We start from the raw sequence: 6,420 nt of genomic DNA, 5'->3' as shown, positions 1-6,420 counted from the left end.
TCCTGGACACGGCGGCACGGCGTGGGGTTGACGGAGGGTGTGGCTACGGCGAGGGGGTGGCGGCGATGGCGTCGGCCATGGCGTGGGAGAGCGAGGGAGAGGAGCTGGAGAGGGGAGGGGGTGTCTGGGGGGTTCGGGGAAGAGAGGGAGGCCGATTCACGGCGTTAGCCGGGCGAGGGAGGCGGCGAGGCGGCGAGCAGGTGCGTGGCACCCATGCGGTGCTCGCCGTCGAGCACCTGCCTGCCTGCCTGGCCGGCAAGCAGCTCGCTGGCGCGGTGCTGGGCTGGGCCGGCAGGTGGGCCGGGTGCTGGGCGACAGGTAAGCCTTTCCATTTCTTCTATTTTCTGTTTTGTTTTTTTAATACTTCTGCAACTTTGTTGAATTAAATAAAATACTTAGGCAACTCCAAAAATCACCAAACTACTCCTGGTCCATAGTTGGATTATTTCCAACATGAAACATTTTAGTTTGGAGTTATTTGAGCATTTAAATATTTTATATAATTTTAAATGCCCAAATTCAAATACTTATGATTTAAATCAAAAACCCTAGGATGGCCTAGGAAAATGTGCACCACTTTTGGCAGAGGTTCTGAACCAAGACAAAAATGATGGGCATTTTAGAAGGGCATTTCAGGTTCATTGAAAAAGTTTTTAGTAAACCCTTGTTGGTTTCAGAGGGGACTGGGGGTTCTGTCATCCCCATTTCAGGTTTCTGATGAAAGAGTAAACATGATGCAACACTCTAATGCATGGCTAACTAGGATGTGACAACGGGGCAGATCGGCGAGCGCTCCTGGAGAGCTCCGGATTCGGGTAAGTAACACATAATTCACTTTTATATGCTTGCTTTGCATAAAGAATGCCTTACCCGCCGCTATTTTCTTTATCGCCTCGATCTCCTGGAGGACCTTCTGGGCTTCGGCCTTAGCGGTTTTGACACTCTCAAGAGCCAGGGCGAGCTCGGACTCTCGAGTCTTTGATTCACGCTCCAAACTCTTGTGTTTCTCCACGAGAGCATGGATCTCTTGCCGCACCTCCGCCACCCGCGCCTCCTGCTTCTCTCGCTTGGTGCGCTCCAAGGCCGCACTGTTTTCGGCCTTGGACACCGCTTCCTTCAGGGTCGCCACCCTGGTCGTGGCCCCTGCAACATTTACATTGGTCCTGTCATTAATTGCAACCAGGTATTTCTATATACATTTACATACGGTATTACATACCCTCCTTGTCCTCGAGCTGCTTCTTGGCACGACCGAGCTCGTTCTCGGTCCGCTCGAGGCTCTCCTTCAATGCATTGACCTTCGCAGTCAGTGCGGCAGAGGTCAGCAGCGCAGCCTGCATTCCCATAATGACATATTTCTGTTAGACTCCTGCGTATATATTTTTAGATCCTCAGCTCGGCTTTTCTTTCCGAACGCCAAACTGAGCATCAGGGGCTACTGTCTATGAGGTAACATTTTTATATGTTTTGAATACATACCTCAAAGCCCGTTAACAGGCTTGTACATGCTTCTGTCAGCCCGCTCTTGGCGGACTGAACCTTCCAAACCACCGCACTCATAACAGTGCGGTGTTCCTCGTCGATGGAGGCGCCGTTAAGCGCCTCCAGTAAATCATCTGGTGCCTCCGGTTGGACGAAGGCCGCCGGCGTCGTAGGCGAGCCCTTCTTGCGAAGGCGCCGCCTTCCGGAGCGGTGTCCGGCCCGGGGCCGGACTCAGATCCCTCCACGGCTTTACCCCCTTTGGGCCTGGAGTCCAGGAGGTCTCCTTGCGGAGCCTCCAAGACCACCTCCTCCTGGTTGAGTCCCTTTTGGGACTCCACCTCGGCGTCATCCGCAGGGAGAGGGGAGGAGGCCGTCGGAAGCGAAGCGCTATTCACGTCCGATGAATCTAGGGAGCCACTCGTCGAATCGCTGAGCTGAGCCTTGGGCGGACTGCATAATTGAATTCGGCGTCAGAAGGTACCGTATAATAGAGGAGCGCCATAAGTTATTCGGCTGTACGGATACTTACAATTTTGCCAGGGGCTTGAACCTGGATGGCCATTCCTCTGCGCCGTCTTCGGCATCGGAGGCGTAGTCCGGCAGAAGGGTCCTCCCCTTCTTGGGCCCTCCGGCCTCCCAGTTGGGGCGGCCTTCCTTTTCTTTCCTCCCCCCGCTGGAGGGGGAGAGGCTTCTTCTTCCCCCTCCTCCTCGTCTTCAGAGGCGGAGGGTTCTTCGGGGTTGTTGGGTGATGAATCCGACACCACCAGGCACCGGGAACTCTTTCGAGTCCCCGTGGCCTTCTTCTTGGCCTTCTTCTTCGGCACCACATGAGATGCCGGAACCAGCAGCTCCATCCATCGGGTGTCTGCTGGGTCTTCTGGCAAGGGAGCCGGATAGTTCACCTGCCCTGACATCTTCAGCCAGTCCTGTCAAAGGTAAGGGAGTTTAGATCCCACATAGAATCAGACTATGAAAAACAAGAGTCCCATAAAGGGTAGAGTAGCTTACCTCGCTGGCCTGACGCCGCGAGCTGAACCCGCGATCTTCGGTAGCGGATGCGGGGGCCTCAGCGCCCTTAAACAACACCTTCCAAGCATCTTCGTACGTAGTGTCGAAGAGCTTGCTTAAGGTTTGGTGATGTGCCGGATCAAACTCCCATAATTTGAAGGCCCGTTGTTGGCATGGGGGGATCCAGCGGATGAGCATGACCTGGACTACGTTGACAAGCTTGAGATTCTTATTCACCAGCTTTTGGACAGAGGTTTGAAGTCCGGTCAGCTCTTCTGAATCTCCCCACGATAGGCCCGTCTCTTTCCAGGAGGTGAGCCGCGTAGGGAAGCCAGGTCGGAATCCGGGGGCCGCCGCCCATTTGGGGTCGCGCGGCTCGGTGATGTAGAACCACTCCGATTGCCACCCCTTTATTGTGTCCACGAAGGAGCCCTCGAGCTATAGGACGTTGGCCATCCGGCCCACCATGGCACCTCCGCACTCCGCTTAACGGCAGCCCACTACCTTCGGCTTGACATTAAAAGTCTTCAGGCATAAGCCGAAGTGGGGCTGGATGCAGAGGAAGGCCTCGCACATGACGATTAATGCCGCGATGTTGAGGATGAAGTCCGGGGCCAGATCGTGGAAGTCCAGGCCATAGTAGAACATGAGCCCCCGGACAAACGGGTGAAGAGGAAAGCCCAGTCCGCGGAGGAAATGGGGGAGAAATACAACCCTCTCATGGGGCCTAGGGATGGGGATGAGTTGCCCCTCATCTGGAAGCCGGTGAGCGATGTCGTCAGACAAGTATCCGGCCTTCCTCAACTTTTTGATTTGTCCCTCCATGATGGAGGAGGCCATCGATCTACCTCCCGCTCCAGACATGATTGGAGAAGGTTGAGATGGGAAGTGCGGACTTGGGCGCTGGAGCTCGAGTGCACAGGGATGGATAAGCAAAGGAGGAAGAAGGCGTAAATGGAAAGGGTATATCCTTATCCCCTTATATGGGAGGCCAAAACTACAAGCCCCCACCAGCATAATAAAACTCGCTTATCTCCCAAGCACCACGGTTAATGGCACGGTTGGGTTACCCACGCCCGTATTAATGAGGATCCCGTAATAAGGGGACACGATCTCTGCTTTGACAATACATGCCAAGGAAACCGCCTCGCTAAACGCGCTGAGGTGGAACAGTAAAATGATTCGAATAAAGGCTTGGTCGTGGCGTGATGTCATGCTGTGGAATACGTCAGTAGATTAGATTGGTGCAGATATTATTCTCTCTACGGTGGTATGTGGAACTTATTTTGCAGAGCCTGACACTATCCTTGTGTTCAACATCTTCTATGGAGTATTCGGAGGAGGAACCCGCCTTGCAATGCCGAAGACAACTTGCGCACCGGACTCGTCGTCATTGAAGCCTGGTTCAGGGGCTACTGAGGGAGTCCTGGATTAGGGGGTGTCCGGATGGCCGGACTATGACCTTTGGCCAGACTCCCGGACTATGAAGATACAAGATTGAAGACTTCGTCCCGTGTCCGGATGGGACTTTCCTTGGCGTGGAAGGCAATCTTGGTGATATGATATGAAGATCTCCTCCCATTGTAACCAACTCTGTGTAACCCTCAGTGTCTATATAAACTGGAGAGTTTTAGTCCATAGGACGAACAACAATCATACCATAGGCTAGCTTCTAGGGTTTAGCCTCTCTGATCTCGTGGTAGATCAACTCTTATACTACCCATATCATCAATATTAATCAAGCAGAAGTAGGGTTTTACCTCCATCGAGAGGGCCCGAACCTGGGTAAAAACATCGTGTCCCTTGTCTCCTGTTACCATCCGCCTAGACGCACAGTTCGGGACCCCCTACCCGAGATCCGCCGGTTTTGATACCGACACCAAGCTTGTCTTCCACGCAAACGAGAGTCCCATCTGGACACGAGCCGAAGTCTTGAGTCTTGTATCTTGACGCTTCTATATTCCGGACGATGAATATAGTCCGGCTGTCCGGATACCCCCTTATCTAGGACCCCCTCAGAACCCGCCTTGCAATGCCGAAGACAATCTGCACGCCGGACACCTCGTCACTGAAGCCTGGTTCAGGGGTTACTCAGAGAGTCTTGGATTAACGGGTCCTCGGACGGCCGGACTATGTAGAATGGGCCGAACCGATGGGTTGTGAAGATACAATACTGAAGACTCTCTCCCGTGTCCGGATGGGACTCTCCTTGGCGTGGAACGCAAGCTTGGTGTCCAGATATGATATTCGTTTCTCTGTAACCGACTTTGTACAACCCTAGTCCCCTCCGGTGCTTATATAAACCGGAGGGCTTAGTCCGTAGTCACGATCATAATCATACAGGCTAGACTTCTAGGGTTTTAGCCATTACAATATCGTGGTAGATCAACTCTTATAATACTCATATTCATCAAGATCAATCAAGCAGGAAGTCGGGTATTACCTCCATAGAGAGGTCCCGAACCTGGGTAAACATCATGTCCCCCGCCTCCTGTTACCAGACTCACAGTTCGGGACCCCCTACCCGAGATCCATCGGTTTTGACACCGACAACGTGGACAACACTCTCCCCTCTCGTTTCTATGCATCACCTAGTTTGATCTTGCATGTGCGTAGGATTTTTTTTTGAAATTACTGTGTTCCCCAACATTCTTTCCTGCCTTCTTGTATCGAGAAGCATTGCACACTAGACAACTTGTTTTTTCCGCGTGGTCCCCCCGATAAATGATGCAATCGTTGATGCATGCATGGTACCTAATGTGCGGAAAATCAAAAGGGCAAATAAATTTCTTAGCCTCCTCGACACTAGTAGGACACAGGTTCCCCGCGGGAAGAACTTTATTATGTTAGATATTTAAAATTCTCATTGAGGCTTTTGTCTGTCCATTTGTTTTTGGCCTTCGTTTTTAGAAGTTCGAGCGTGAAACTCAAGCGGGTCACCTCAGGATTGCAATCGTCATACAATGGAGTCTTCGAGTCTACTTCAAGTTGCGCCAGCTTGGCCTCCTCTCTAGAAGCAGCTCTCTCGCTAGTCGTACTCTTGCAAAGGAGGTCTCGAACATGAGGGTCCTCACGACTGCACTTAGTAGCGTCGAAGACTGCGGCGTCACTGCCTCCTCTTCTCTACCATGTCCAGACTCTTCTTCGGCGCCGTGTCCGGAATCTTCTATGCCGCCATCATTTCTGGACTCCTCCCCACCGCCATGTCCGTCGCCATCGTCTTCGTGCCGATCGGTCATCTCTTCGTCTAGCCCCATGTCGTTATTCCGTGCAATGTGGATGTCCTCATCATCATGATCATCTTATTCACTTATCCACTGAGTATAGCCATCCATGAAACCATACATCAGCAGGTGCGCCTTCAAAGTGCCACGATCAAAAGGGTCCAAAAGGACTCCTTCTTTGCATCTTTCACACGGACATCTAATCCTAGTCCGATTATTTGCATACATGTCCATCACTGCAGATTGCATGTATCGCTCCATGATCCCACTACTAGGGAAAACCTTATACACATCACCTTAGCAGTAGCGCTGACAAAATCATGCGCTACTGCTACTTAGTAGTAGTGCGTGTAAATATACAACGCTACTGCTATCATTTTAGCAGTAGCGCATACTAGCAAAACGTGCTGCTGCTATGTTTGAACTGGGGGCACATGCCTAGCCCCACTTCGCAGTAGCGTGTATCCTTACCCAGCGCTACTACTATGCTCCGTAGCAGTAGCGCTTTTTAGGAACCCGTGCTATTACTAACCCTACCTTATCTTCCCCACGCGGCTGACCCTCTCACTCATTGTCCCTCTCAGTCACTCTCGCCCGCGCCGATACCCGTCGTCCGCCGCTGCCGTGCTGCTCCTCCACCGAGGTACTCCCTCTATCCCTCCTTCCCTCCCTCCTCCTCCCACCGCGCCCTCCTCCCTCCTCCTCC

Source organism: Triticum dicoccoides, chromosome 1B, assembly GCF_002162155.2.
Source record: "Triticum dicoccoides isolate Atlit2015 ecotype Zavitan chromosome 1B, WEW_v2.0, whole genome shotgun sequence".
Classification (NCBI taxonomy): Eukaryota; Viridiplantae; Streptophyta; class Magnoliopsida; order Poales; family Poaceae; genus Triticum; species Triticum dicoccoides.
This window is presented reverse-complemented; position numbering follows the sequence as displayed.